Source organism: Gekko japonicus, unplaced genomic scaffold, assembly GCF_001447785.1.
Source record: "Gekko japonicus isolate JY-2015 unplaced genomic scaffold, Gekko_japonicus_V1.1 scaffold61, whole genome shotgun sequence".
NCBI classification, from domain to species: Eukaryota; Metazoa; Chordata; class Lepidosauria; order Squamata; family Gekkonidae; genus Gekko; species Gekko japonicus.
This window is the reverse complement of record NW_015164183.1, coordinates 842,940-849,641: the sequence shown is the minus strand read 5'-3', so window position 1 is coordinate 849,641 and position 6,702 is coordinate 842,940.

The following is a 6,702-nucleotide window of genomic DNA, read 5'->3' as shown; positions in this document are numbered from 1 at the left end:
GTGCAATAGGGAGCGAGTATGTTAGTCGCGATGGATCCGTGGGAGTTGCCCACTGTGTTTAAAGTGTTTTAACTGTATTTTATTGCACTGTGTGCCTTAATTGTTTTTAACTGTGGTGTTGTATTTCACCTTGTGGTTGTAAGTCGCCCTGAGCCCACGTGCGGGGAGGGCGGGGTATAAACGAAATGAATAAATAAATAAATAAATTCTAGATAGAAAAGTGCCCTGCTGGTTTTCCTGGGCAGAGATTCTGCTGTTAACAACACAGGATTGGGACTAGGGTTGCCTTCTCAGCTTGGGAAATTCCTGGAGATTTGGGAGAGCAGCCTGGGAGGGTACAGTTTGAGGAAAGGAGGGAGATCTGCAGGGATGTGATACCATTGACACTGCCTCTGATATCAATGGGTTTAGAAGGGTGTAACTGTGCTCAGCATTTTATTATTTGCTTTGTGTGTACAAAATGGAGGAATACTAATGCATGCAATTCCCCCCCACACCCCTATGCGTACACAAAGAGTAGAATTACTAGGCAGTGCCTGGCAACTGGTGGGAGGATTGTTTGTGGACAGAATCCTGAGAGAAAAAATTAAAAGAAAAATGAGCTGTTGGCTACTTACTGAAAGGACTGACCATAGAGTTCTTGGTGATTCCTAGAGCTACCTAGAAGTGATAGGGGTAGCTCTAGCAATCAGCAGAAGCTCTATAGTAACATTACTTCTGGGTAGCTCTAGGAATAATCAGGAACTCTATGGTCAAAACTTCTCGTAAGTAGATTAGGCCTTAAAAAAAAAAGTTCCCCAGGATAATTGTGCCACTCCTTTGGCCCCAGTTTCTGTCTACCAACCAGCTGAGCCTCCACAAGGAAGGGTTACAATTGGCTGGAGGTCTCCTACCATAAGCAGGCAAATGGGAACCCTAGCACATACTCATGCGACATGAAATGGTATAGCCCAAGCAATCTTGCTTGCCTGATTTTGTTGAATTCATAATTTTTGCAAGTTAATACTTCAAACAAATCAAAATTTATGTATTCTTTATTTATTTATTCAATTTGCTATCCCGCCCTAACCCCTAAGGGTCTCTGGGCGGCTTACAGAGAGTGCTATTCACATTTACAGAATCTAACCTAGGGCCACAGACATACAGGGGTGGTGACTACCCTATCAGGCACCCTTTTTGCGGCGGATCTTCGGTTGTTGTCTTGTTCTTGTTGGCAGTAGTCGGCGGCGTCCTTTCTGGTGCTGGTCTTTGGAGTTCCCTTCTTCCGGCTGTAGCGATTCCATTTCCGGGCCAGGACCACTCGCACTTCCGCACATGCTCCGCTGTGGCCTCTGTCCCGATGAGGCTCCGGCCTGCTGCGTTGCTCTGCCTCCGCGCCAGTTGGTCCGGCCTCCTTCGATCGCTCCTTGCCTCGCTAGCCACCATTTTTCGCCGCCGCCACTGCTTCGCTTCGGGTAAACCCCTGCTTTCTGATTTTTACAAACCACCACAAATCATCATGAACTGCACCAAAATTCATAGACGTTCATGGGAGTTCTTCAGTTTGCAAACATCGTGAACCATGAACCCACCAAAATTTGTGACAAATTTTAGTTCATCAGCCAGTTCATGCCCAACCCTACCAAGGACACCTGTTTCTAGGTAAGTGGAACAGGCCCCATCCCCCAGACGTCACACCTGCCCAGATTGGGAGAAACTCTTAAACTCCTTACTTATTGTTGTCCCTAACTTATTCTCCCCAGGAGCCCTTTCTTCTGCATCATATCTTGAGTGGAAGCTCTCTGAGCTGGGACTTGTTAACCACAGATCCACCAAGATGTTCTTTTCTGTGTTGTATAAAGCTCGCATTCATTTCAAAGATCCCTGTGCAGTAGAATGCCCCAGTGATTTCCATTGTTTGTGTCTTTTACAGTACCTGGATCATTATTAACATAACACTATATAAAAGTATATAGTTGTAGTCTTTTTACCAAGGTTGTTATATGATTTTCATTATTTCCACCTTCTTCAAAGGAGTGCATGGTGTTCTCAACACCCCCCATCACCCTGTGAAATAGGTTAGGCCGAGAGATACAGTGCAATCTCAAGAACACTTTCCTGAGACTAAGCCCCATTGAATACACCTTAGTAGGATTTTGAGTAGACCTGTTTATGATAGCACTCTTAATGATTGTCCAAATTTACCCAGTAAGTTTGCTTTTGCTGTTTTGACTAGCAGGGATTTGAACTTGGGTATTTCTGGTTTAAATTCAGGACTCAACTACAAGCTCAGTGTGCGCATGTCAAATACTATCGTTGCTTGACATGCAGTCTGCATAACTGGATTATGTAAGAAAGAAGCCTGCCTTTCCGAAGCATAGATCCCTCAATTTAAGTTTAGCACCAAAGCAGTAAACCAAAGAAAGCAGGAGATTAGTATTTAAGAGTGCCTCAGCTCCATCAAAAACAGAGATATGAACAATATGTTTAAGTACTGCTTTCAGTGCTATTAACCATGGTCAAGAAAGCATGGACTGTAAAATGCCTTGCAAAAGATTCATCTGTTTAGGTTCATTCTACTTTTGTTTCTTTTACAACCAAAAATAAACTAATAAATAAATATGCAATTCTTTTAAAAAGCTGACTTGTTCTGATTTCCAGTATCTCCAAGAACCCCAAACTCAAAGATGTATCCATCTTTGAAGCTGTACGTCTGGGACAAAAGTAGCAGAAAGCCTTAGAAATTCAGTGTAGTGTCAGCTCTTCAAGACTATACCAGGTCAAGGCCACTGCATGTCAAGACTTTAAATTGGGGGGGGGGATATTGTCATCACTCATTGTAACCACTCACTCAAAGCTGTCACACTGCCTTCCACTACAATATAGTTGGGTGGTTTAATACTGGACCTTTGACATACTGCATGTGTAGCTGTCACAAACAGATGTTTGTATACTACTTTCACAGCAGTATGTTTAAATTAAATAATTATAATTTAGTATTATCTTTCTTCCCCTTTGTGTTTCTGATTTAGCACAATTTTTCCTCCTTTTGCTTACTGTTTTTTCTTCTTCCTGGATCAAACACATGGCTATTCCCAGCCAATTGTGAATGGCATGATGTCACAATGGCATATATCGTGCCTGTTTTGATGATATGTGGAACCGCAATCAAAGTCAATTGAGAGTGAAGTCTGGATCAGTCACCTGAATGATTCTAGTCAATCAGGGTTCACACAATGAATATAATGGCGTCTACATGAGAGCAAACATCGTCAACTGATAGAAAGAGTAAAAGAAGCTGATTGGGTGTATACCTTAATGCATATCTTGTTATTCTGTTTCACTCCATGTAGTCAAAATGACTACTAAGGCTGAAATGAGGTCTAACCCCTAGCAATCCAACTGGCTTAGTATTCGTATAGTGAAGGAGCTTGTATCAGAGGAAAAATCATTTCACATCAATGACTGGATGAAGGGGAAGGGGAAGGAAAAAATCTCAGAATTTCATCTTAAGGGGGTAGGGTATTTCATCTTAAGGGGGTAGGAAGGGGGTATTACTTCCTGGTTCCAGTCATGTCCCAGATGTTGAGTAGGTATAAAGTCCGGTTCCAAGGGAAATTTACTAGATGCATTGCCATACCATCCAAAAGACTGTTGGGTCAGTCTCTAATCAGGATGCCAGGAGAGTCTGTAGCACACATTAACCTAAACCTTTGAGTACCAAAGCAATTCATACTGTTTCCAAAAAACAAAATAAAAAAACACCCTTCTCTTTTTATTTCAACGTTTCCAGTAGACATCACCTATACATTTACAAAGCTGTCTCTGTAATTATAATGCCTATTCCCCCTTCTCCTTGTAACTATGTGAACATCCTCAGGAAGTGATATTTGGGATCAAATGCCATCCATGAACCAAATAAAGTCCTAAGAGCAGCAGCAATTTACACTCTATTTTTTGATCGGTAGTACTGTACACAGGAACAGGATTTTGCATGGTCAGCTGCAACATGACTGGGTTACGCCTGGACTTCAGACTTTATTTTTTAGTTATATTGTTTAAAAGTATGTTACAATTTTAGTTCTTCAGAAACATCATGAGCAACAAAATTTCATTGATACTGACAAGCCAAGAGCAGTTACAATGAACATGCTAATTTATGCAAGTCCTGTGTGCTGATTCACTCATTCATCAGAGGCTTTTGTAGGCTGGTTTAAATTAGCTTTCTGATATTGGTATACGGAATGTATCATCTCCTGGAGGATAAAAATAGAAAGGTGACAAACAATAGAACTCCTGCAGCCAGCAACATAATAGTTTCCTTGAGGTTATTAACTTTTGGATAGCTTAAACTGGGGTTTAAGAGAAACCTTGTACAGAAAAGGAAATGAATTAATATCAGAATTGTAAAATTACAGTTTTAGGTCAAGCCAAGTGCTAAGTTTGATAACACAATTTAATATGACAACAATGGGTACATTAAACCCATGAGATTTTAAACTTGATTTTATATTCTGCCTCCTAACATATCAATCTACAGCAATTCAGAGGTTTTTAAAAAATTACATTTTCCTTGTGAACACTGAGGGTGAAATTCTCTTCTTTGATCTGCTCTGTGGGAGTCCTTCCTACAATCACATGAGTTTAGTCATTCTAATAATGCACTTAGGGATGGTTATTAAACTTTAAAGCCATTGTGTCAGCAGGACCCAGTATTAGAATTCTGGGTCCTGTTGCACTGAAGGAACAGCGTGAATTGGCCCACATTCCCCAACGAAGCACAAAAAGGGGGTGAATGAAAGAGTAAAAATGTTATTTTGATAATTTATCCAGTGTCTTCATGTTTGGAGAAATATAATAATGCTCTTCTTCAGGACAGCAGCTATTATTGGGTGGGAGAATTCCCTTAAAACCCAACATAATTAGCTTGCCAGTCACTTTCCTATGGGGGGAAAAGGGCATTCCCTAAATGAACAGCAGGGAAACTGTATGACAATGGAATGTCTTCACTTACCATGAATTTTCCTTCTATGTAGTCCTCGGAGTGGGGCAGTCCTCACTCCTGGGATTACAGCTCGTCCTCTGTGAAGGCAGGGCTGGCCAACAATTTTGATCCCAGAGGGGAGGAGCTTGTTCCCTGGATTCCCAGTTGTTCTCCAAGCCATGTCTCCCTGTCCCAAACTATGTCCAAAGACAAAAAACACACTTCCCCAGATGGGGAATAAAGTCCTAACTCTTAACTTGTGGCACTTAACTGGAGCAGAAGGTCGGAGGCTTGCTGTATAACCTTCCCGAAACCGACCCACTCTTCTAAACCATGTTCTTAGCTCCCAGCTCACCTGGCACATCTGCTTGTACTACCAAGAATACAGAGCACTAGACACATTCAACTCCTGTCACCCCAAGACCACCAAAGCTGCCATCCCTAAGGGTGGAGAGGACTGCCCCACTCCTGGACCACTGAGAAGGAAGCTTCATGGTAAGTGAAGACAAATCTTCTGTTCTCCAGTGGAACTGGGAGTGGAGCAGTCCTCACTCCTGGGACCTGAAAAAGCAGTGTCTCCCAGGGTGGGTCCAGCAGCTTCTTGGTCTACATGGCATGTTGCAAGACCTTTCTACCAAAAGCCACCTCTGCCAAGGCCAATTTGACAATTCAGTAGTGTCTTGTAAATGAATGGATTGATTTCCATGCAGCTGCCCTACAGATCATCTCTAGAGAAGGCAAAGCCCTGTAGGCTGTGGAGGTAGCTACTCCTCTCAGAGAATGTGCTGTGATACCCTGTGGTGGCTCCAGCCCCTTGGCTTTGTACATCACCACAATGCAACCCCTCAGCCATTTACTCAGGGTGGAGGTTGAAATCCTATCGCTTAATGAGGATTTCCTAAATAAAACAAATAAGGCATAAGTAGTTCTCAAGTATTTGGTCCTATCCAGATAGAAATGAAGTGCACTACAGACATCCAAGCAGTGCCATTCCTTTTCCTTCCCATGCTTGGAGTTAGGACAAAAAGATGGTAGCATTATATCCTATGATCTATGGAAAATTGAATTTGTCTTAGGTATGAATTTGTTTATTTTATTTATTTGTTAGATTGATTTATATACCGCCTTCCCCATGGATGGGCTCAGGGCGGTTCACAACAGTCTCAATACAATACCATTAAAACAATAATTAAAATAGCAATTAAAACAGTAAAACCATAAAATACCGTGCAACAAACTAATTCTGATCAGCAGTACTGAATGCCGGGTCCGGGCAAAGAACCACCCTGTCATTATGAAACACACAGAGTTCCTTATCTTTTTTTTAAAAAAGCCCCCGGAGGGGATTTTTTATTTATTTTTTTATAATACTACATAACTACCAAGAAAAATTGGGGATAGGGTGACTACAATTAAGGGAGAAAGAAAAGATAACCCACACTAAACTAAAAACACAAGGTTAGGAGATCATTCCCTGTTAGAATGCTGTTAGTAAGAAAAAAACTGTTAATAAACAATATACTTTGTGAGATCCTGTCTTTCTAAGCTTATATGTTAGATTGTTACTTGTTATGAGAAGATTTCCCGAGCATCTCCTCCCGCTCGCTTCATAAAGGCAATTTGCAAAGTCCTTCCGCCTTTACATCTATGCTAAAACTCTCTAATTTCTTAATATCTTCTTAGACGTTCACTGCAGCCCAATCTTCTTCCATCCAAAGGAATAGAACCGCTAGTCTTAA